Genomic DNA, 24,054 nt, shown 5'->3' with positions numbered 1-24,054 from the left:
CTACTGAGAAAAGTTGCCTAAGGTAGTTATAGTTGTACATCATATGTCCTTGTCATGTTCTTACATTTTCTGTTATCATACTGTCAGCAAGAAGAGCATAGAAACCTCTTGTCTTCATTTTTCCTTGATAAAAAAGCATTAATTACTTGTCACTATTCTGTTTGCTTCTCTGATGAAATGGCCAGAACTTCTTTTACAGATGAAGGCACCGAATGATGAATCTAATTCCATCTAGCTCCAGCATCTGCACTTTAACTCACTTACTCCAGTGCAAGGGTCAGCAAACTAGGGCCTGAAAGTAAATATTTAGACATTTTAGGCCAGATGGTTTCTGTCACAACTACTCAGCTTTGCTATAACAGCACAAAACAGCCATGAACAAAAAAAACAAATGAACATGGCTATATTCCAAAAAAGATTTGTTATATATTAAAGCCCGAGTTCACATATTTTCACATGCCCTGTTTTCATTGTCACAAAATACTCTTTTGATTTTTCAAGTCATTTAAAAATGATGAGATCTATTCTTAGCTAGTAGGCTGTAGGAAAACAAGTGGCAGGTTGCTGACTGCTGATCTAATGTTATAAATAAACCGGTTCTCTCAACTGTGAGTATGACAACACCCTGTCCGGTTGACTAAGCTACATTTCCCTTAAGTGCAGCTGAAGGATTTGGAGAAAGTGGTCCTGTTTTTAAAAAGATCCTTTAGTTCTCAGATATAAAACAATTTATTGGATAAATACTGTCCCTGGATGTAGTTCTCTGCCTCAAATAACTGACTTTGAAAAACAACAAAAACAAGAACTTTCTTAAATATAGAAATAACTGTTTCAAATATTCTAAAGAAACATTTTACTTTTTTTTTTTTGCTAGTCCTGGGGCTTGAACTCAGGGCCTGGGCACTGCCCTGGGGGCTTGAATTCAGGGCCTGGGCACTGCCCTGAGCTTCTTTTATTCAAGGCTGGCACTCTACCAATTTGAGCCACAGTGGTGCCACTTCCAGGTTTTTCTGTTTATGTGGTACGGAGGATCAAACCCAGGGCTTCATGAATGCTAGGGAAGCACTCTACTACTAAACCACATTCCCATTCCTACTTTTTTTTAATGGACATACATGTTTCCTAAGTATCCCTTCTTTCCACTTGCCTGAAAACTACTCTAACTGGTATGGATTAAATGCATTTACAGATGAGAATCCTGAAAAATGCCTGCGAAGTTAAATTAGCCACTATATTCACAGTATTGTCTTTTGAGAGTGCATAGAAGATACTAATATGGCAGATGTGGCCTCTGAAGCGAGGAATTCTGGATTTGAATCTGAGTTGACTGCTAACTTGCTATAATCTTAAAATTATTCAACCTTTCTAATCTTGTTTCCTTCATCTGTATAATGGGGTGTATACAGTATATAAGTAGTTGTTAGTTTTTGCCATTCAAGTGTTCAATAAATACACTTTACAATGAATGTAGCTGAAAGGTTAGGAACAGGGATGTAGACTTGGTTGGGTTTGCATTATTGAGCTCTGGGTTTGAATTCTTGTTTTAGTGTTGAGTAATAGGACCAAATTTCTCAGCCTATTAAGTCTAGTTTTCTCAGGTGGGATTTCTCTTGAGAATTTTATTAAGAATAGCTGGGAGAAAAAAGGTCATTCACCTACAATATGTGATTTGCTTAGTAAAACTTACTTGGTAAAGTTGATGAAGGATATACCTATATGCATGTTTTTCAAACAGAACAGTTATTTGGTTTTGTATACAAATCACTTGTAGACACACATATGGCTCATAAATGAAGAGAGATGGCATCAACTTTTCCTCATAATGAAGGCAGAGTGCATTCTCCTTTCATTAGCAAAATAAAATTGTGTAAATGTTCTCAGTGATATCAATGGGAAGTTATTCTCTGCTCCAATTTATAGAAGACTTAACTGGAGCATTCATAACAATAGTACCCACAATAATGAAGAAAAATGAGTAGCAAAGATAAATATAAACCACAAGAATAAGGCCTAATTACTTTGTGAATGCAAAATGCAGTTATATCCATGGCCATTATAGTTTTGAGAAATGGACTCCTATAAATTTAATGTGGGGAAAAATTTCAATTTCCTTAAAATACTTGTGTTTTGCTTTTATAGTGCCTAACTTTTTTTCTTTTACATTGTCTTACAGTTGCTAAATATGCCTTCTTTTCCTAAAAAGTTCTCCATGTTTTACAGAAGTTAAACTAGCTTAAATGTATAGCAATACTGTTTAAAACCACAAAAAATTGGAAATAAATTCAGACATTAATAGACTGTGATATATTCATGCAGAAGACTGTTGGTACAACAGAAAAAAATGAATTCTACATGTGTGAAAAAGAGCAGAATATGTGCTGCATACCATTAATGTATTTAAACAATGCCAAACATTATTATATTTTCTAATGGAGTAAACCCAGACCATATAGTAAACAATTAATGAGTCTGATAAAGGTTACTATGGGACTAATGGTTATCACATCCTATTCTCAGAACTTCTCTGTAAATTTAAAATTAGGTTAAAACTTATATTTTCTTTAAGGACTCAACTGTAGTGCAGTATAAAGAAATAAAGGATAATTATAAACACCAAGTTCAAGAGGTGGGGAAGAAAGGACGGGTAAGTAGGAAAAGGTGACAGATTCAACTGTAAAATGTTTACTACCCTCAGTGGTAGAGTGCTTGCCTTGCGTGCATGAGGCCCATGCACGAGGCCCAGCACTACATAAGCAGAAAAAGCTGTAAGTGGCACTGTGGCTCAAGTGGTAGAGTGCCAGCCTTGAGGTGAATTGCTGAGAGACAATACCCAGGCCCAGAGTGCAGGCCCCATGACAACAACAAAAACAAAAAAGTTTAAAATCCCCATCTGAGTGGTGGGTACACCACTTTACTCTTCTGTATGCCTTTTTGCATATCTTAAGTATTACATAAAACAAGCTGAAAATAAAAAATTAGTATTAGTCACTCAGAGCTTTTGAAAACTTAACCAACCCTGTTTGTGTATTATCTATAAATTTGTTTGAAAAAAATGACACATTGAGTTTCTTTTTAACAAGTCAAATTGTAGGCAGTCCAACTAATCAAAGACTAGCAAGCACAAAAGATTAAAAACTTTCCATCCAGTCTGAATGAGAATTGCTTTGAAACTGTGGTCCCATCCCTCCTTCTTCCTTAATTTCTCTGGCATTAACCTGTATAATGGAAAAGTTTACTAAATTCTTGAATCTGTACATATATTTTCCCCCACAAAAATGTTCAGTAGCGTGAGTAGGCTGAGTAGATTATAATTGTGATAGAGTTGATTAACATCAAGTCCTTGATTTTTATCAAAGAAAAAACTGAAGAGCAGAGAAATGACGTGGACAGGGCCTTAAAGCCACACAATTTGCTTAAAACTCCTTAAAAGCAGGGGAGATAAATCATGAACTTGTAATCTAGGGCTAAAACAGAAAAGGCATAACTGAAAGATTTTGGTTAGCAAACTAAGGAATACTGATATAATGTCAACCTTATATCATGTTATATTTTAATGCATTTTAATATATATGTAAATATGTCAGAATATATAACAATGTATTACTATAGCAATATGATATATTCACTATATTAATTATAATACATAGTATATAATGTACTTAATATACAATGTCCTAGTACAAATGTTTAAAGCAACTTCTCCTTTTTGGTTGGGGGGGGTTTGCAAGTTGGAGACTGCAATGTACAAATCATCCCACATTTAGTAAAACTATCGTGGGCCTATCATTCAGGCATAATGACGCTTTACAACCTAGAAGCTCTCACCTTTTCCTTCCTCTTCTAACTTTTCCTCTTTATACTTTTCAATCTTTTAGTGGTAATGATGTGCTAACAATTCTAATGCATATATGTGGTTTTCTTGATTAGAATATCCTCCTGTCCATCTGCAAAAATGTAACTGGCTCTTCAAAATTCAGCTTAGATATCACTCTCCCAGTGAAGCCATCTTTTGCTTTCTGGCTGGCTCGATCTTTTTTTTTTTTTTATTGTGAAAATACCATAAAGAGGGGTAAAAGGCTGGCTGGATTTTGTCCATTATGCTGTTGCACTGTTAGTATCATTTACTTAAACATCTCTCTCCCTTTTCAAAGATGAATGTACTGAGCATAAGGGGCTTGTCTTAATGACTTCAGGATTCTTGATAAGAGCTGCTCACTGTGGTTTGTTCCGTGAAATTAATGCATTAAATTTCTTTCCTTCTTTCTTTTTATTGGTCGTGGAGTTTGAACTCTGGGCCTGGGCGCTGTCCCTGAGCTCTTCAGCTCAAGGCGAGCGCTCTACCCCTTGAGCCACAGTGCCACTTCCGGTTTTCTGGTGGTTTATTGGAGATAAGAGTCTCTTGGACTTTCCTGCCTTGGCTGGCTCTGAACTGTGATCCTCACATCTCAGCCTCCCAAGTAGCTAGGATGACAGGCGTGAGCCACCGGCGCTGGGCTAAATTCTTTTTTTTACCCCCAGGTTACAAAATTCATGACAACTTCCCTGCTCTTGGGTTTGTACATAGTAAACCGGAATCTTGACTATTTTCTCTTTAGCTTCCAGAAGTCAGGCTTCAAGTGGCTACCGTCGCCTTGCCCAAGGCCGGTACAGCATTCAGCATTGTGGCTGTGATGCCTTGCCCACAGCTCCATGCAGGGTGACGCGGGCTTCCCGCGGAAAGCGGACGCCGCGCCCCAGCACCCTCTGGACAGCACGGAGGCGGGCACTGACCCCAGAGCTGCAGCTCACCTCGTCGCTGCGGTTGTGCGTGCCGTGTCCACGTGCAAAGCTGACACATCCCACGGTTACTGGGGGGAAAAGCTCTGACAAGGGGGTCCCGGCTTCCGCCGCAGCCTCTGCATTTCCCGCGGGGGCGCTGGGGCCCTCAGCTCCGGCCGCGGCCCCGGCCCGGCCCGGCCCGGCCCCGGCGACTCCCCTCGGACCGCACCCGGCCCCGGCGACTCCCCTCGGACCGCACCCGGCCCCGGCCCCGGCCCCCGCCCTCGGACCGCACCCGGCCCCGGCCTCCCCTCGGACCGCACCCGGCCCCGGCCCCGGCGACTCCCCTCGGACCGCACCCGGCCCCGGCCCCGGCGACTCCCCTCGGACCGCACCCGGCCCCGGCCCCGGCCCCCGCCCTCGGACCGCACCCGGCCCCGGCCCCGCGCCCCACTTACGGCTGCCGCTGCGCGCTCGCCGCTGCCCGATATGGCCTTGCGGCCGGGCTCAGCGACCTAAACAGACGCGAGGAGGGCGCTGGCGGCCGTCCGGGTGACAGGTGCGGCGGGTGGCGGCCCGGACCACGCGCCGCGCGGGCGCCGGCGCCAGGATAGACGACCGCGCCGGCGCAGGGCCTTCCCGCGCGAGCCCACAGGACGGCAGCGCCGCGAGGGACGCTCTGGGCCTGCGCAGGGCCTTCCCGCGCGAGCCCACAGGACGGCAGCGCCGCGAGGGACGCTCTGGGCCTGCGCAGGGCCTTCCCGCGCGAGCCCACAGGACGGCAGCGCCGCGTGGGACGCTCTGGGCCTGCGCAGGGCCTTCCCGCGCGAGCCCACAGGACGGCAGCGCCGCGAGGGACGCTCTGGGCCTGCGCAGGGGCTTCCCGCGCGAGCCCACAGGACGGCAGCGCCGCGAGGGACGCTCTGGGCCTGCGCAGGGGCTCCCCGCGCGAGCCCACAGGACGGCAGCGCCGCGTGGGACGCTCTGGGCCTGCGCAGGGGCTCCCCGCGCGAGCCCACAGGACGGCAGCGCCGCGTGGGACGCTCTGGGCCTGCGCAGGGGCTCCCCGCGCGAGCCCACAGGACGGCAGCGCCGCGTGGGACGCTCTGGGCCTGCGCAGGGGCTCCCCGCGCAATTCCACAGGATGACAGCTTTGTGGGACACTCTGCGCCTGCGCAAGGCCTTGCCGTTTAATTCCATAGGCTGACAGAGCCTCGTGGGATGCTCTGCGCGTGCGCAGGATGTTCCCGCGCATCTTTCGCTCGCCGCCAAGCCTCGCGGGATGCTGTGTGCGCGTGGTCTTCCCACCGAAGGACAGGCACCAGAGCGGCCGTGAGGGGAGTGTGAGGACGCGTTGAAACACGATTTGGAAATCAGAGGTGAAACGTGTGTCATTTAATCTTTTAAAATTGCACACCGGAGAGCTGGGAAGGTGGCTCAGTGGTGGAGCGCTCGCCGTGAGCCGAAGAGCTGAGGGAGCGCCCAGGCCCAGCGTTCAGGCCCACGGCCGACCAAACAACCCGGGCGTGCGACCTCAGGGCGCGGGGGCAGTGGCGGGCAGGACCGGGGGAGGCAAGCCTAAGACGCGCGCCCCGTTTTGCAGTATAAATGCGGCCCCACGTGGAAGTCGTGGGCCTGAGCTCGGGGCCCGGCGCGGCCCGCAGCTCTTCAGCCAGGGCCCGCGCTCCACCGCTGAGCCACAGCGCCACTTCCGGCTTTCTGGTGGTCCCCTGGGGTTGAGAGGCTCACGGAGTCTCCTGCCCGGGCTGGCTTTGAACCGCGACCCCCAGCTCTCAGCTCCCGAGTGGCTAGGATGCGGCGCCCGGCGCATTCTGCTCTCTAATGGCTTTGTGGCCCAGGGCCTCGCTGTTGGCCAGGCGGGTGCACTGCCACCTGAGCCCCGTACCTGGTCCTTTGGCTTTGATTACTTTTTGGTAGGCTCTCCCTTTTTGCCTGAGGCTGACTTCAAACCATGATCCTTCTACTTACACCTGCTGTGTAGCAAGGATGATAGGTGGCCTCCACCTACACCCGGCTTGTCTGCTGAGATGGAGGTCTCACTTTGCCCAGGCTGGCCTGGAGCTGTCGTTTACCTGATTTCTACCTCCGGAGTGGCTTGGGATGACAGACGTGGACTACCACGTTTAGCAAGTTTGCTCTTGTATTTGTTGCTGCAGCAGGCAGCCCTCCCTGGACCATCAGTTTCCGATTTTTCTCTGCTCCTCTAAAAGCGGGAAGTGGCCTTCACTCATGAGGATGGTGGAAGGACGACTGGCTATATGGTACAGGGAAAGGACGCCTCCCTTAAAAGAAGAGTCGTGTCAGGAATTGTGTCTCACACCATCTGTAATTCTGCCTATTCTTGAGGCTGGGATCAGGAGGAATGTCATTACAGAGTAGCCTGGACAAAAAGTTTTTGAGAGCTGGTCTTAACCAGTTAGAACAAAAAGCTGGGTGTGAGGCATGCACTTGTTATCCCAGCTGCGCAAAAAGTCTAGGAAGGCTACAGTCCAGGCTGGCCAATGCAAAAAGCAAGGCCCTATTTATAAAGTAACAGAAGCAATAATTACAAAGCAAAAGGGTAGAACATCTGCTTGGTAAGCTTAGGCCCTGAGTTCAAATCCCAGTAATGCCAAAAAAGTGTTACAAAATATTTACTGTTTGGATAAGGAAACGGTATTAAGTCAGTGGGTTTAAAACAAAACAAAAATAATGAGATCTGAAGATTGCTGTTCAAAGCCAGCCTGGGCAGGAAAGTCTGTGAGACTCTCATCTCCAATAAACCACCAGAAAACCAGAAGTGGCTCTGTGGCTTAAGTGGTAGAGTGCTCACTTTGAGCTGAAATGATGAGGGACAGCGCCCATGCCCAGAGTTCAAGCCCCATGACTGACAAAAAAATACTGCTTTTAGTAGTGGTAACACCAATTTGTTATCTTTAGTATTTTATAGCTCTGGAGGCCAGAAATACAAAATAGGTTCTCAGTGGTTTAAAATAAAGGTGTCATCAGGAATGTGTTGTTCTTTCTGTAAATTGTAGCAGTGATGTCTCCTTGCCTTTAACAGCTTCTAGAAGTAGTTCTCTCTCTCTCTCTTTTTTTTTTCTTCTGGTCGTGGAGTTTGAACTCAGAGCCTGGGCACTGTTCCTGACCTCTTCACCTGAAGACTTGAGCCATGGTACCACTTCTGGGTTTTTTGATGGTTAATTGGAGATAAGAGTGTCAGGGACTGTCCTGCTGGCTTTGAACTGTCTCCTGAGAAGCTAGTATTACAGACATCAGTCTGTAATCATAGTTCTCTTTCTTTAGCATAGAGTTCCTTCCTCCATCTTACAAGCCAGGATCACAAAGCTATGATTTTGGCAACATCTCTTAAAACATTTTAGAAGGTACATGCCAGTATTCTTGCATGCATTTGTATTTGAATTTATTTACAGTTATCTGAGGAAATTCTCGTAACCATTTCTCACAAACATCACAGTTCATCACTCTGATACAAACTCTTCTCTTTATGTCTTTGTATTGTTGTGATAAAATATGTGCTACACAAAATTTTCCATTTAGGGGACTGGCTTAGTGGTAGAGCGCTTGCCTTGCATGCCTGAGGCCCTGGGTTCAATTCCTCAGCACCACATAAGCAAAAAGAAAAAAGCCGGAAGTGGCGCTGTGGCTCAAATGGTAGAGCGCTAGCCTTGAGCCGAAGAGCTGAGGGATAGAGCCCAGGCCCAGAGTTCAGGCCTCACGACCAGACCCCCCAAAAAACAACAACAACAACAACAAAATTTACCATTTAGCCATTTTAAATATTCGATCTGGTGTTATTAATTATATTGACAACGTTGAAAAACTCCAAAGATCCATGTATTGAAGCGTGGTCTAGGTGGTGCTGTTAGGAGATGGTGGAACCCCAGGGTAGCCTAACAGGAGGTCCTTGGTCACTGGAAGCATTGGGAAGAATTGTTATTGACTGAAGGAAGGGATAAAAGATGTCCTCTTCTGCTTCCTAGCAATGCTGTAAACATTTTGTTCTATCACACACTCCCACTCCCCACCACTGGTAAACCCAGGTGCCACCAGCCACCCAAACCAGTCTTGGACTGTACCCCACAAAACTATGAGCCAAAGTAAAGCCTTTTGTCTTTATAAGTTAGTTATCTCAGATATTTCATTATGGTAATGAGAAATGGACTAACACAACCACCATCATTGTTTCCAGAAGTTTTTCATCATGCTGAATGAAAACTTTGTACTCATTAAAAAAGCAAAACAAATCAATTCCCACTTTTCCCTTTCCAGAAGCACTCACTAACTTATATTCTGTTTTCTGCCTTTCAATTTGCCTAGTTTGGGTGCCTTACATAGTCAGAAGCATGTACTACTTGTCATTTTATGTGTATTGAATTTAGCATAATGTCCTCAAGGTTTATCTATATTGTAGCATATCCCAAAAATGTCCATATTTTTCATGGTTTAATAATATTGCATTATGTCACTTTGAAAACAAATATGAGCCAGGCGTGATGGCTCATACCTAGAATCCTAGCTACTCAGGAGGCTGAGATCTGAGGATCATGGTTCAAAGCCAGCCCAGGCAGGAAAGTTTGTGAGACTCCAATAAACCACTCAGAAAACCGGAAGTGGTGCTGTGGCTCAAGTGTTAGAGTGCTTGCCTTGAGCTGAAATGCTGAGGGACAGCGCCCAGGCCCAGAGTTCAAGACCCATAACTGACAGACAAAAAAAGGAAAAGGAGAAAAAAAAGGAAACAAATATATCTTGGCAAAGCCCCTTAAAATGTTTTAGAAGGTATACATATCAATGGTGTGCTCTCTAATGCATTTGTATTTGAATATTTATTTGTAGTTATTTGTGGAAATTCCTCTCACCATTTCTCACAAACATCACTTGATCTATTAGACCCATCTAGATCTTTCTGTAATTGTTTCCATTCCTGTATTTTATGTATGAAGCTCATGAGTCTTTCTCAGCTTTCTTTGAAATACTCTGATTTCCTATTTGGCTATTTTATTTCACTGTTTTCATTTGTCTCAAGAGGAAGTGGGATATCACATGCAGAGTTGGAGCTTGGAGTCCTGGCTCTAAGTGACTTTAGTAGAGTCTCAAAACAATCATTTAATTATTAATGAAGTGTTAATATTTATCAGCCATATTGATTTACCAAAAACTAAGTCCAGGACACTTGAAATTGGGGGTTGACTTTTTTTTCTCTTTTTTTGTTTGGCAATATTGGGGTTTGAACTCTGGGTCTTGCTCTTGCTAGGTTGGTGCTCTTCCACTTAACACCTCTAGCCCAGTTTCTTTTTCTGATTATTTTGGATATCTATAGAGTCTGCAAACTGCTCTGAGCAGACCGGCCTTGAACTGTGGTTCTTCAGAGGAGCTAGGGTTACAAGCATGAACCGTCAGTGTCTGACTGGGTTTTGACTTCAAAAACAAGCTGGTGGCCACATGTTCAGTACTCGGGGAGCTGTGTGTGTGGGAGCACTGCTAGCTCTCGGGGAGCTGTGTGTGGGAGCACTGCTAGCTCTCGGGGAGCTGTGTGTGGGAGCACTGCTAGCTCTCGGGGAGCTGTGTGTGGGAGCACTGCTAGCTCTCGGGGAGCTGTGTGTGTGGGAGCACTGCTAGCTCTCGGGGAGCTGTGTGTGGGAGCACTGCTAGCTCTCGGGGAGCTGTGTGTGGGAGCACTGCTAGCTCTCGGGGAGCTGTGTGTGGGAGCACTGCTAGCTCTCGGGGAGCTGTGTGTGGGAGCACTGCTAGCTCTCGGGGAGCTGTGTGTGGGAGCACTGCTAGCTCTCGGGGAGCTGTGTGTGTGGGAGCACTGCTAGCTCTCGGGGAGCTGTGTGTGTGGGAGCACTGCTAGCTCTCGGGGAGCTGTGTGTGGGAGCACTGCTAGCTCTCGGGGGGCTGTGTGTGGGAGCACTGCTAGCTCTCGGGGGGCTGTGTGTGGGAGCACTGCTAGCTCTCGGGGAGCTGTGTGTGGGAGCACTGCTAGCTCTCGGGGAGCTGTGTGTGGGAGCACTGCTAGCTCTCGGGGAGCTGTGTGTGGGAGCACTGCTAGCTCTCGGGGAGCTGTGTGTGGGAGCACTGCTAGCTCTCGGGGAGCTGTGTGTGGGAGCACTGCTAGCTCTCGGGGAGCTGTGTGTGGGAGCACTGCTAGCTCTCGGGGAGCTGTGTGTGGGAGCACTGCTAGCTCTCGGGGAGCTGTGTGTGGGAGCACTGCTAGCTCTCGGGGAGCTGTGTGTGGGAGCACCGCTAGCTCTTGGGCCTCCAGCAGTTGCAATGTCTTTTCTTTTCGTGTGGTCCTTTCTGGGATTCTTGTTAGAAAAGCTCAGGCATTTTTGTTGGTGCCTAGCACATTGTGTTTCTCATTTAGAGATTCATCTTCCAGTCAGGTACATCCACTTTTGAGTTTTCCCAACACGTTAGCTTTCCGCTGTTTTAACAAATCCTTGAGATAATTAGCTTATAAAGGAGCAGGCCTCATCTGTATAGCATCTTTGCAATAAAAAAAATAAAAGGAACAGGCTTACTCTGGCTTAACGGTTCTGGAGCCTTCACCCCGAGAGCAGGTGGCCTCATTGTCTTTGGGCTTGGGTAGTCCACCAGGCAGAAACATGAGGGGGGCAGAGTCACTCCTTTCAGAGCCAGGAGGCAGAAGAGGCCCATCCCTACCAATCTGAAGACTTCCCACGAGACTGCAGGTCTTCAAGTTGCTACCACCTGCTAGTAACACTAAGCTGGGACCAGATCCAAACCGGAGCACCACCAAAACTGAAGAGGGCCATCAGCCAAGACCTCTGTCCTGTCCACCTTTGTGGCCCACTCATTTGCCTAGTTCAGGCTCTCAGTAGAACAAAACAAGTGGTCAAGGAAGGGTTACTGATTTTGGATGATTGCTAAGGAAGGTGAGCTTGTGGGGTTCTGCTCCCTGCAGCCTCCTGGCTTCCCATAGCTCACTCAGGTCCCTGGGGAAGACGCAGATGGTAATCAGTCTGTCTCACATCTAGGTTATGAGGGGGAAGAAATAGGAGAGCTGGTGGGTGTGAAAGTGCTTTAATAAAGTATAAAGTTACACCAAATCATTTTCTCCTGACAAGGCACATATTATTAAATGTGAATCTTTTCGTAAAGATCTAGAAAATGAAAGAAACCCAACTCCTATTGATAATCTATTTCATCCTGTCATAAGGTAGATAAGGATCATAATTCATTTGGAGTTTCTTCTATTTTAGGATTGTATCACAGAGAAGCTCGGAGGATAGAGTTGTTTGCTAAGCCACACTTTTCCTCTTGTGTGATGGTAAGCTATGTTCAGATACCTCTTCCGTCTATCCTGAGGTTATTTGAGGCTGCACACAATTTAATCCAGTAGATACAAGGTTTTAAAAAGTTATGAAACCTAGAAGCCAAACTTCGGTCTGTGTCCCACGTCCATTTCTTTTTGTATAGCAATGAAATCCCCAAATCCTGATTAGATGAATAATAAAACCCTGTTTTAGGTAGGTTCTGAGCAGTTTCTTTTTTTTCTTTCTCTCTCTCTCTCTCTTTTTTGGGTCCAGTCGTGGGGCCTGAACTCTGGGCCTGGGCACTATCCCTCAGCTCTTCAGCTCAAGGCTAGCGCTCTACCATCTGAGCCACAGAGCCACTTCCAGCTTTTTTTTTTCTTTTTGCTTATGTGGTGCTGAGGAATCGAACCCAGGGCCTCAGGCATGCAAGGCAAGCGCTCTACCACTGAGCCACCTTCCCAGCCCTCTCTCTATCTTCTTTTTGTCAATTGTGGGCCTTGAACTTTGGGCCTGGGCACTATCCATGAGCTCTTCAGCTCAAGACTAGTGCTTTACCACTTGAGCCACAGCACCACTTCTGTTTTTTTGGTGGTTAATTGGAGATAAGAGTCTCATGGCCTTTCTGCCAGGACTGGCTTTGAACTGCGATCCTCAGATCTCAGCCTCCTGAGTAGCTAGGATTACAGGCTGTTGGGAGCCAACAGTAAAGCTCTAAGGTCATCTTGACCCCTGTGCTCACTTGAAGGCACGTACAAGGAGCTGACTTACTTAAAAAACACCAGATGCCCGGGATTGCTTTGCTATGTTTGCAGAGTTTGTTTTACTTTCTACCAGTTGACCTTGTCTTGTTTTTACTGCACTGTTTTTACTGAAATTTTCCTTGTTTTTCTGGACTATTGTAACCTTATGTTACCTCTTGACTTCAATAGTATATAATAAGGAGAGTTAAAAATAAACGGTGCTGCAGTCTTGAGCTGCAGACCTCCCGACCCCATCCTTTGTCTTATGTCTTTATTTTTCCGTCCTCGCCCCCTAATTCAGGATTCCATTTTGTTGCCGGCAGGCTCCGGCATCAAGCATGAGCCACCAGTGCCTGGCTTGAGCAATTTCTTAACATGAACGTTATTGTTATTGTTCACTGAATTATTGAACAGAGACATGATTTATCGCACATATTAAGATATATGACCACTTGGCTTGACCAGTCTAACAAATAATTAGAATAGAGTTCTCTAAAGTAGAGCACATGTATTTTCTTTTGCACAGCTGCCTGGACTGGAGCGTTTCAAGGCTGCTGAGGTGGCTCCAGGGTTTCAGCGACCCAGGCTTATCTCTTGTTTCACTTCCACCAAGTATTGCCCATGTTCCCCACTGCTGCCAGCTACAGGCAGGAGAGGGGGAGGGCAAGCCCTTCCCTCTAGTGGATACCCAGAGGTCACAGACATGACTTCTGTTTCCTGTCACTGCCTCCAATCAAGCTGTTTGGTCAAAGAACTTCAAGGGAAACTAGTTTACTCAATTACTAAAACAATACTGAGAATCAGTATATTTTTACTCATAAGAAATGGGGAGTGAGATTCTGATATACCTAGAGATAGCATTTTTTCCATACACCTTGTCTATAGATTTGTTAACTCACAAACATTGATTTCATATTTCACAAAACTTTAAACCTGTCCTTGCTACTGCCCCCTAGATGTAGTTGTACATCGTTGAGGTAATTGTGTGACTACGGATTCTTTGAGGGCAGGAACTCAGTTCTTTACTGTCTCCCCAAAGGCTAACACAGTACTTGGCACAGAATTGGTTCCCAGCCAGCTGTTGTATGAATAAATAAATAAATAAACTTAGGGGCTTCTCATCACCTCCTAATTCCAGTTCAAATGCCATTTCTCTTTTTATCTCTTCCAGAGCAGATCTTGGTAGATATTGGTTCTGTCGTCTGTGTTTCCAGAGCACCCCCACTTCATCCCACCACGGGCAGATAGCTTCAGTCCTTAGCATTGAAGTCGTTTAGGGTTTCATGCCTTGCCAGATGGTGAGATTCTTCAGGGAAGCACGATCCACTGATCTCTGTGTCCACAGGGATTATTAGCACATGGCTCCTATGGCCTGAATGTTCCCTCCAAAATTTACGTTGACATTCATTTGCCACTGTGAAGTACAATCATTAAAAAGTGCTAGATCAAGAGAGCAATGCCTTCAAGATGGATTAAGGCCATTATCAAGGTAGTGGGTTAGTTAGTGCAAGAATTCTACCCAGGTGTCTCTCTTTGTAACATGTGTTCTCACTTGCCCTTCTGCCATGTTACAGCATGTTACAAACCTGACTTGATTGTATGCACTTATGATCCTATATACACAGGAGGCCTTAGGGAGGACGATTCTGGCCTAAGGCCAGTCCTGGGTGAAAATGTATCTGAAAAAAACTAAAGCAGCCAACCAATGGTAGCTCACACCTGTAATCCTAGCTACTCAGGAGGCTGAAAACTGCAGTTTGAATCCATCTGGAGCAGGAATGTCTCCAATTAACTACCAAAAAACCATAAGTGGAGCTATGGCTCAAGTGCTAGAATACTAGCTTTGAGCACAAAAGCTCAAGGATAGTGCCCAGGTCCTGAGTTCAAGCCCTAGGACTGGCGTGCACGCACGCACACACATACACCTTATAACAGAAGAACCTTTGGGCCTTAGTTAAACAGTTTTGATGAACAGCTACTATATGCAAGCCACTGTTACAAGTACTAATAATATAACACAAATAGAAAACCACTTCCCTGTGAGACAAACACAATACAAACAAGATTTGATAGATTCCCAAGCAACAATAAGGCTGTAAAGGAAAACAAAACAGGCCCAACAACTGATGAATAGATGTACATATATCATGGATATTATTCACCCATAAAAATGAAATTTTGTCATTTACAGAGAAATGGATGGATATGGAGATCATGTTGAGTGACATAAGCCAAACTCCAGAAAATTTCTCATGTTCATGTTCATTTCTGGAGTATAGACATACAATGATGATGAGGTACTGGACCTGAATTTTAAATGAGGACAGCTTGGAAGGCATCGGTGGGAAAGGGATGGAGGTAGAAAGGTTTACTAAGGAGTAAAGAGGATTGAAGGATATTACAGATATGTGTATGTTTCTGTCTTCATGTGTGTAAGTATGGCATTATGAAAGCCATCAAACACTGAAAAGTGGAGGGAAAAAGAACAGGAATAAGATGGAGAGCTGTACATTAGGTATATCTTCCTTTCATTGAAAGATCTCAGTGAAATCCCCTGCTATGACAAATGAATGGTAACACAAAACTTATTTTTAAAATTCAGGCTAAGGGAATAGAAAGGGGTGGGGTAGGGCAATTAGAAGAGTGCATGTCAGCGATGACCTGAAAGATAGGAAGGAATCACATGGGAATTCCAGGTGGCTGTTCCTGGCCATGTCTGTTTACTGCAGACGTTTCTTCTAAGTGAAGAAATCCCCTAGCAATTGGGAAAGAACAATCTGGGGCATGGGTGTAAGGTTTAATGAGTTGCCATCAGCCTGAGGCCCTAAAGCAGTGTATGAATGAAATGATAGAAACTGAGGGGTCAGTCAGGAAACTATGTGAGAGCATAACACAAGAGAGAACAAAAGCTGGGCGTGAAGATTGTGTGTGTCACAGTCCCAGAACAGAAAGACTTGCAGATACTCAGACAACAGTGAGCAAGGTCAGATGGCATGGAGAGGTTTGGTCTGGGACAAGGATTCGGTATTTGACAGAAGTCAAGTCTGAGCCAGGCGCCTGTCATCCTAGCTACTCAGGAGCCTGAGATCTGAGGATCATGGTTCAAAGCCAGCAGGAAAGTCCCTGAGACTCTTATCTCCAATAAACCACCAGAAAACCAGAAGTGGCGCTATGGCTTAAGCGATAGAGCACTCAGAGTCCAGAGTTCAAGCCCCACAGCCGACACACACACACACACACACACACACACACAAAGTGTGTGCTCATGGGCTTTCTCAATGACAATGTAGAGAACAGAAGGTAAATTAATGGGAGTGAAAGAGAAAACAGGATAGTATTACTCAGTGAGGCTGACTAGTAAGTCTTAAAGTGTCATGGCTTCCTGTTACAATGTTACATGTTATTCTGGGGCTTATTTTACTGATGAAATAGTCCTAAGCAGGCATTGAGCGGGTTGCAGCAGTTCCTCCACATGGCCAGTCCAGGACCTTGGCTGCAAATGGCTTTCTGCTCTCCCAAGGGCTCCTGGGTGTTTCTTTCTTGGTTCAGGAAGAGGGAAAGAGCATGGAGAAGATTGTGGAGGCCCAGCGCTGGTGGCTCACGCCTGTAATCCTAGCTACTCAGGAGGCTGAGACCTGAGGATCATGGTTTAAAGCCAGCCTGTCCATGAGCCTCCTATCTCCAATAAACCACTAGAAAACCAGAAGTGGCTCTGTGGCTTAAGCGGTAGAGTGCTTACCTTGAGCTGAAGAGCTGAGGGACAGTGCCCAGGCCCCGGAGTTCAAGCCCCTCCTCCCCCTCCAAAAACAAAATTGTGGAGGCTTGTGTGGGCCAACTTTAGATGAGGAAATTCTGTTATCTATTTACCTTCTGCCCCAAGGACTGAGTGGTAGGCCACTGGCTGCAGGGGAGATGGATTGTTCCAGAAAAGATAAAGGACTGAGGCAAAAGATGAGCTATCTCTTTCCTAGGCCTGGAAGGAGTGGAAACTACGTGCAGTCCTACGAAATGGAATGTCTGTCGATCAGGATGGTTTAGGAAGCAGAGTCCTAATTAGGACAGTTTAGGAAATGCTGAGTTCTGTGCCCCTTTTGGAGGATCAAAATGCAGTCCAAAATGTTTCCTGGGCGTTTTTGACTTTGAGACCTCTGGATTTCTGAGGTGAAGATGGGTCTGGATATAATGCAAACTACAATTCAGTGGGATGCATGTAGGAAAATGGCCAGGCAAGGGTGTGATAGAACAGAAACTCCCAAGTCTGTATAGAGCCTCAACCCAAGTTATTGGACATGGGCAGATTCTGTGCAGAAAGGAGGAAATTGTGGGGCCCAGGTTGAAGAAGTCAGACAGAACAGCAACCAAAATGGAGACAGAAAGGCTAGCCATTTTCACTGTGGAGGAGCAGAGAAATGAACGCTCTTACTGTAAGAAATGTGAGAGGAAAAGAAATAAATTTTTAGTGACTTCTGGTTGCTTGTGGGAAGAGAAGGATGGGAGGTCTGAGCAGGTATCTAGGAAAAAGCCACATAAAATCTCTCAGAGTGTCGAATGCCTAAACTCTTTTGAAGAATAGAGAAAAAGGGGAAATTCTCACAAATAAGTTTGTCAGTTAACACATGTAAGGTGTTAGGCGAGGAAAGAACACGCAGGAAGAGGTAAAGGTGAATAAAAGAAAAGTTTATTGGGGCACGCTCCCAGGCAAGCTTCCTGGTTGGGATCAGAGAGGTCCTGCAGAGTCTGGTTGTAGCAAGGTTTATATGGCTGGAGTCAGCAGGAACTTTTAGCACAACTTGTTTTGCAAGTTCGAGTGGTTTCAGACCAGTGCCCCCGAGGTTGGGACAGGTGGTGTAAAAGGAAGTGGCTTTTCTCTGCCTCTGTCCTCCATGGGCCTGACAACACATAATTAGATTTGTAAATTAGTGAGTCCCTGTCTCCCAAATCTTCTCAAAGCAGCTGTAAAAGAAGTAGCGGAAGCTGGGCACTGGTGGCTCACGCCTGTCATCCTAGCTACTCAGGAGGTTGAGATCTGAGGATCATGGTTCAAAGCCAGCCCAGGCAGGAAAGCCCATGAGACTCTTATCTCCAATAAAACCACAAGAAAACCGGAAATGGGGCTGTGGTTCAAGCGGTAGAGCGCTCGCCTTGAGCTGAAGAGCTGAGGGACAGCCCAAGCAAAGAGTTCAAGCCCTACGACCGACAAAAAAAGAAGTGGCAGACTAGATTTGTTCATGAATTGAGCTGCTGTCTGTGTCCCATAGAGCTCTAGTTAAGCTTTGCAGCAGGCAGTAGTGTATAATTACAGGATATTCAGCACTTGTAGTTTGCACAGTGCTTTTTTTGCTTAGTCTCTTGTTCCTCCTCACATCACAGTGGGGTGCGGGGCATGCAGTGTCCAGGATGTAAGTGGTAAATGAGAGGATGGCACCCTCCCTACATAAGGGACCTGGCACTGGAAACTCCATCTTTCAAGTTCATATTTCCTGTACTAGCTTCCTCTCATACTACTTCTGATTTTCCCTTTGCATCTCTGTACCCCAATTTTCATATTTCTCCAGATGTATGAACTAGGTTTTGTGTTGTCCTCTCTTCATAGAGCTTAATGGAGAAAGACTTTGTGACGCTGTCCTAGACGCTCTCTCCAAGGCAGCTGGAATAGGGACAGGTGGTGTGGGAGTCAAAACCAGCCAGAATTAGGAGTTAGGGATGCATGGTACAGCAATTCTTTTGACCAGAAGAGTGCCTATAAAAATGATAAGAATCAAAGCAACTGGTGTCTGGGTCCCACTTTGTACTCTCCTGAGTGGTCTTTACTTTCTCATTACTGAATAAACTCTTTACAACTGTGCTCATTGTTCCTCTTTTATTTTTATACTATCAGTGAACAAGAACGCATCGGGCTAGAAAAAGGATCGGATGGTAACAAGGCTCATGCATTATCTTGACACCCAACATGGGGCCAAAGACAGCAAAAGGTAATGTAACCACTGAAATCCTGACACTGGTCTCCAGAAAAGGCCTTGATTTTCTGGACATTGTCTGGCAGCTCAAGTGTTGAGAGGAAGTGAGGTGGAACTTCCCAGTGGGGTATCTCTTTTTCTTTCCCCTTAAGACTTCCTCCCAGGGAATGGGAAAGCTCCTCTCAAGTCTCCTTTAGCTTAAAGGCAGGGAACCTGGGACCTTCCCCCCTCACAGAAGGGAGCTGCTGCTCCAGGAGCCAACCAGGGATTCATACCAAATGCCAAGGCCATGTGGATGGGGGTGGGGTGGGGGCTCAGAGGTAACTCTTTCTGGGCCAGCCTGTTCCTCCTGTGAGTGGCTGGCCCAGCAGCAGTGGAGGACTGTCTTTCACCAGGTCTGGAAGGCCTCTGTGTTGCCTGAGATTAGGACTAATTCCTGTCTTTGTCCCCAGGCAGTGCAGTGGTCATGCTGCTCTCCAGGCTTTGCTTTAGCCAAGGGAGTCAGTCCACTTCCTCAGAAGGAGCTATAAATTGTAGCTTATCTCTGACATTCACCAGCCATCCTGTGGTCCACAGTTTGTCTTTTTCCTCTCTTTGGAGTTCTTCTCTGATCTCCCTCAGGAGTGGGTGACCTTTACAGTTCTGGAACCCTGCTATAAGTGGTCCGACATTGGACTCCAAAAGCCCCTTTGGTCCTGGTCCACACTTCTGTGAGCAAGTGGACAGACAGAGCCACTCTGACAGAGTGTGGGTGCTCTCACTGTGCTCAGACAAGTGTTGATCTTTGCTCTCTTGATCACTCTTGGTGTTAACTATTGTCACCTGGGCTCAGGGGCTCTGACATGTTTGACCATTATGTTTGGGCATCCCTTCTAGGGAAAAAAAAACCCCAGCATGCTAGGGAACATGTTTATCCTTTCAATAAGTGCTTTGTCCTGGGAGGGGCCAATCTCCTGGGTGTTTGCTTTTCCAGATGCATGTCTTTTGGAGATACCCTTTCTCAGTTTGGCAGCACATTAATTATTTGGGGCCAGAAGACATCGTTAGCTGGGAGAAGCTGCTCTTCCTCTTTTCCTAATATTGCAGCTTGTGAGAGAGTATAAGGGTTGAGGCAAAGATAGTATTTCCCTACTTCTAAGTGCACTGTTTGTTTCCAAATTACTGGCTCCTGTCTGCCATGCCTCATTTCCCCTAGTCTATCCAGACTCAACTTTACCCTTCCAGCCAAAGTACAATTTGAGATCGAGGCTTTCCAATTTTGGCAGGATTGGTGATATTGGAGAAAGAAAATCCCACAGGAACTTAGAGAGCGGCAATGACCCGTAGGGTAGAGTAGGTGCAGTGGTAGCAGTCTTACCTACAGACATATGGGACACAAGCGGGAGAGATGGCTCCCTGAAATTAAAGGGCCCTTTGCCCTGGGGATGCCTGGGGACAAGGCGTACCCTCAGGCCAGCTCTGTTTCCTTCCCATTTTGCAGATGGGAACCCATAGAGATGGTCATAGGTATGTTTATATTGAGGACACAGAAAATCCCAGGGGTGATTCCCACAGGGATGTTTAAGCTTGGCCTCAGACACTGCCAAGATAAATAAATAGTATGCCTTAATCACAATCCAAAAAGTCCAGCCTTTCTCCTTAAAGATCATAAACAAACTAAAACCCATGCAACAGGGTTCAAAGGCTAATTCATATACTAATGTTAAGCCTTGTTCCAATAAAGTTCTAAAAGTATTCATTCTTGGTTACCTATGTTTAAGAGTAGAGATTCTGTTTGCTGTTGGCAAAAAAAAAATTTTTCTTTTGGGTCTGGTTGTGGGGCCTGAACTCTGGGCCTGGGCACTGTCCCTCAGCTCTCCAGCTCAAGGCTAGTGCTCTACCACTTGAGCCACAGCGCCACTTCTGGCTTTTTTCTTTTTGCTTATGTAGTGCTGAGGATCAAACCCAGGGCCTCAGGCATGCAAGGCAGGCGCTCTACCACTGAGCCACCTTCCCAGCCCCAGCAAAAGTTTTTTTAGTCTTTGTTTTTCTAACATTAGCGATGTGATTTCATCCAACTTAAGCTTTAAGATGGTCTGTGCCATCTTGTCACCCCGCTCCTGCATTGGTCTATCAAGTATTGGGCAAAAATATGTCATTTACCACTGGAATTCCAGATGAAAAGCGTTAGCACTCTAACCAAGGGGTACCTGACTCAACAGGCTGAAAAAGGGGATGGGGGAAAGCTACCTTAAACATTTTAATATTTGTTAGTACCTAACAAATGTATCTAAGGGTTATAATTTAAAAAATTTGGAATGTGCAAATTGTCTTAAATACTGATTTAAAGATTATTTTCTAAGAACAAAATTAATACACTGGTGTAAAACTAAGTAGTAAATAAGCCAACATTCATTTAAGTGTTTATGTCAGTGTTCTACAAGTGGTCACTTTTTAACTAAGTATCTAAGCCACCTTGGATACAAAATGGGGAAGGACATTACATTCATCATGTAGCTTTAATGCCAAATTAATGTCCCAAGCACATACCTCATTGTGATTAAAATGGCTTGGTTGCATATAATACTGTCAATCTTAATTAGTATCCTAAAACTCTATATACAATAAATATAACTAAATTGTTTAAGCAATTACTGTTTCAAACTTTCATCATGACTATTCTTAAGTCTTTTGTCATAACAGATTCAATACTCTACAGTATTTATAGTCAGACTTATAGAGGAATAAATAACTCTTACAAGTACTTATTGGCCAAACTTAACTTTTATTCCTAATAAGTTCCAGATAAACCTTGATTGGAAACTATTTCTGTGATCTCCTTGTTGCTTAAATTTGGAAATAAAGGGATCTTATTGGCACAGACAGACTCATCTAAACTCTCAGTCACCCCTCTCCAATATGGGATTGAACCAACCTTATCCCAGCAATAAGCAAAAACACCAACTGGAACATTATCCCAGCTTACAGAGGAGTGCAAGGCCCTTACCAGATACAGACTCCAAAGATGAGTCAAAATAAATTTGTTTGATTTTTTTTTTTGGTTGTTGTTGATTTTACTAAATTACCAACCCTCAGGTGTTTTCTTAGAGCCACAGAAACTAGCCAAGACAAGAGCTGGCTCCCAGTGTCGTGAGTTCTCATCTCTAGGTAATGAGTTAAGCATGTAATCCTAGAACAAGCACATTCCTTTAAATATGTATGCATGATTACTAAAAGGAAGCTCATGTCACTAAACAAAACATTGCAGTCCATGAAGTCCATACTAAAATTGGCCCAAGTCCTAAGAGTGTCCTTTACATCATTTTCCCTAAAGCAAGACCATGTGTTCCACTTACTTCTTATTTCTCTTTGGTCTCCTTTCATGTGAAATAGTTATTCAGCTTTCTTTTGCTTTGAGTGACCTTGACATTTTTGGAAAATTCAAGCTGGTTATTGAGTCATTCTGTTGAGTTTGTTTTTCAATATTTTCTCCTGCTGTGTTAGATTCAGGTCATGCACTTTTGACACACACGTTAACTTTGAGGAAGATTTGAAGAAAAATATACTGAGCAACTCTTCTAGTATTATCCTGCTTACATGCCTCCCAGTGCTAGCCTGCTTACACCCCTTTCATTATTAGCCTGCTTGCACCACTTCTGTCCAAAGCAGAGCTTTCTCTTCTTTGTTCTTGTTGCCAGTGTGTCTTTAAAGGTCTTTTGGGATGCCATTAGCTGTTAACATTTTTCATTTTAGTTAATCCAAACAAGGCTTCATCTTTGGGAGTTAATTCTGGGGGTAGAAAAGGCTGTGGACCAAAGGTTTTCTGTCTGGGTTTAAATCTTAATTCTGCTTCTTAGACAAGTTTTACTTCTATCATTGAGCTTTAGTTTCTATAGATAGAAAAAAATGATGAAATCAAGCACTTGGCTTATACGACTTCTGAGATCAAATAGGAAATCAGAGAGTAGCAAACCCATGGCTTGCAGTGTGTGGCATATTAGTTCTGATGTTTTTTTCCTTCCTTTCTCTGTCTGCAGGCCCCACTTGGTGCCTGTTCCAGGACTGCAGATGCTGTGGTGTCAGCACAGAGGCACATTTGTCCATGAGGCCTCTTGGCTGAGTCTGATCCTGGAATTGCTCTGGACTGAGGTGAGCAGCCTTGGCTAGGTTTCACCTCCTCCCTGGGGACAGTCTGTGTACAGTGACTGGTGGTTGAGGGGGTACAAAGGCTCTCATTTGGGATAACTGAAGGGCATCCTAGCTCCAGAGTCCTGTCTGAAGGCCGCAGAGGCCTGGGCTGCTGTTGCATGTAGCTCACCTTTCCTTCTGGTCATTCCTTCCCCGATGTTCCTCACTCCCCAATAAACCACCTGCACACACATCTAAGAGCTCTGAATCTTCTTTCCTAGTTACATGACTAGCTGGTCATGTAACTTCCATCTGAGTCTTAGTTTAATTTATGTCATTTATTTTGGGGGGAGAAAACTATACTGAAAAATATATCCAAGTTAATAAAATATAGTAAATACAAAGAAGTTCAAAGAAAAAAGTAAAGTTCTAAGTCTCAGTGATTTTGTCAGCATCCATTGGTCCGTCAAGGTGCATGTGTGTATAATGTGGGGGTATGTTCTGTACAAATGAGATTGTGTGCTCTGTGTGTGTATACACATACACACACACACACACACACCAATCATATTCATTGTTCCAACAACCTCTCATTTCCCCCTCTAATACCCACCAGTTTCACCCAACAATCCCCCTTGTACATTCTTGTCAACTTTCCCCCTTGTACATTCTTGTCAACTTATTATTTTAGATAGATTCAGCATATGGAACTTTTAGCTATAGAATTTAAAATTTATTATCATCAGATTTGTCCCTTTTTTCCTTTTGGAGCTTCTAGGATTCTCATACTTAGAAGTAAAAGGTTGATTAAAACCCTCCACTGTTGGGTTAGTAGCATTCTTGTCTGCATTTTCTGCGTTTGATTTTTTTGTAGCACTGGGATTTGAACGCAGGGTATCACACACGGCAAGTGTTGCACTGAGTTGTATCCTAGTCCTTCTATTTAAAACGTTAATAAATTCATAGTCAAAGGAGAGTATCCACTATTTTTCCTATATAGTCAGTAATTTCTCCATCAGTATTTATTAAACAATTGATCTTTTCTCTACTAACTTAAAATTTCCAGCTTGATGATCATAAGCTAAATTCCTGTATATGACTGACTAATTTTTCTGGACTCCCTGTCCACCCTCTTAATTTCAGACTTCTGCCTGCCCTTCCATCTGTATCACTATTCATGTTTCCAAACAG

General features: G+C 45.0%; 1 protein-coding gene and 1 long non-coding RNA gene across 7 annotated transcripts in view; one reads left to right on the top strand and one right to left on the bottom strand.

Moving 5' to 3' along the window:
- Positions 1-5,348, bottom strand: part of Kbtbd12 (kelch repeat and BTB domain containing 12) — a 41,309-nt gene extending 35,961 nt beyond the window's left edge. For 4 of the 6 annotated variants that reach the window (XM_042673254.1, XM_042673257.1, XM_042673258.1 and 1 more), the window contains exon 1: positions 5,217-5,348. The gene's annotated coding sequence lies outside the window, so the exon portion shown is untranslated. Of the gene's footprint in view, positions 1-64; positions 293-4,788; positions 4,871-5,216 lie in introns of those variants that run through there. The other 2 variants (XM_042673255.1, XM_042673256.1) reach the window with 2 other exon arrangements.
- Positions 5,349-5,864: 516 nt separating this feature from the next.
- On the top strand, positions 5,865-23,061 carry LOC122102519. The gene is made up of 3 exons (XR_006146518.1): positions 5,865-6,137; positions 18,678-18,771; positions 22,773-23,061. It is a non-coding gene; the product is annotated as an uncharacterized LOC122102519 (long non-coding RNA).
- The last annotated feature ends 993 nt before the right edge of the window (positions 23,062-24,054 follow it).

The sequence above is a fragment of the Dipodomys spectabilis genome, unplaced genomic scaffold, assembly GCF_019054845.1.
Source record: "Dipodomys spectabilis isolate Male_0828 unplaced genomic scaffold, ASM1905484v1 ptg000784l, whole genome shotgun sequence".
Classification (NCBI taxonomy): Eukaryota; Metazoa; Chordata; class Mammalia; order Rodentia; family Heteromyidae; genus Dipodomys; species Dipodomys spectabilis.
This window is presented reverse-complemented; position numbering and strand designations above follow the sequence as displayed.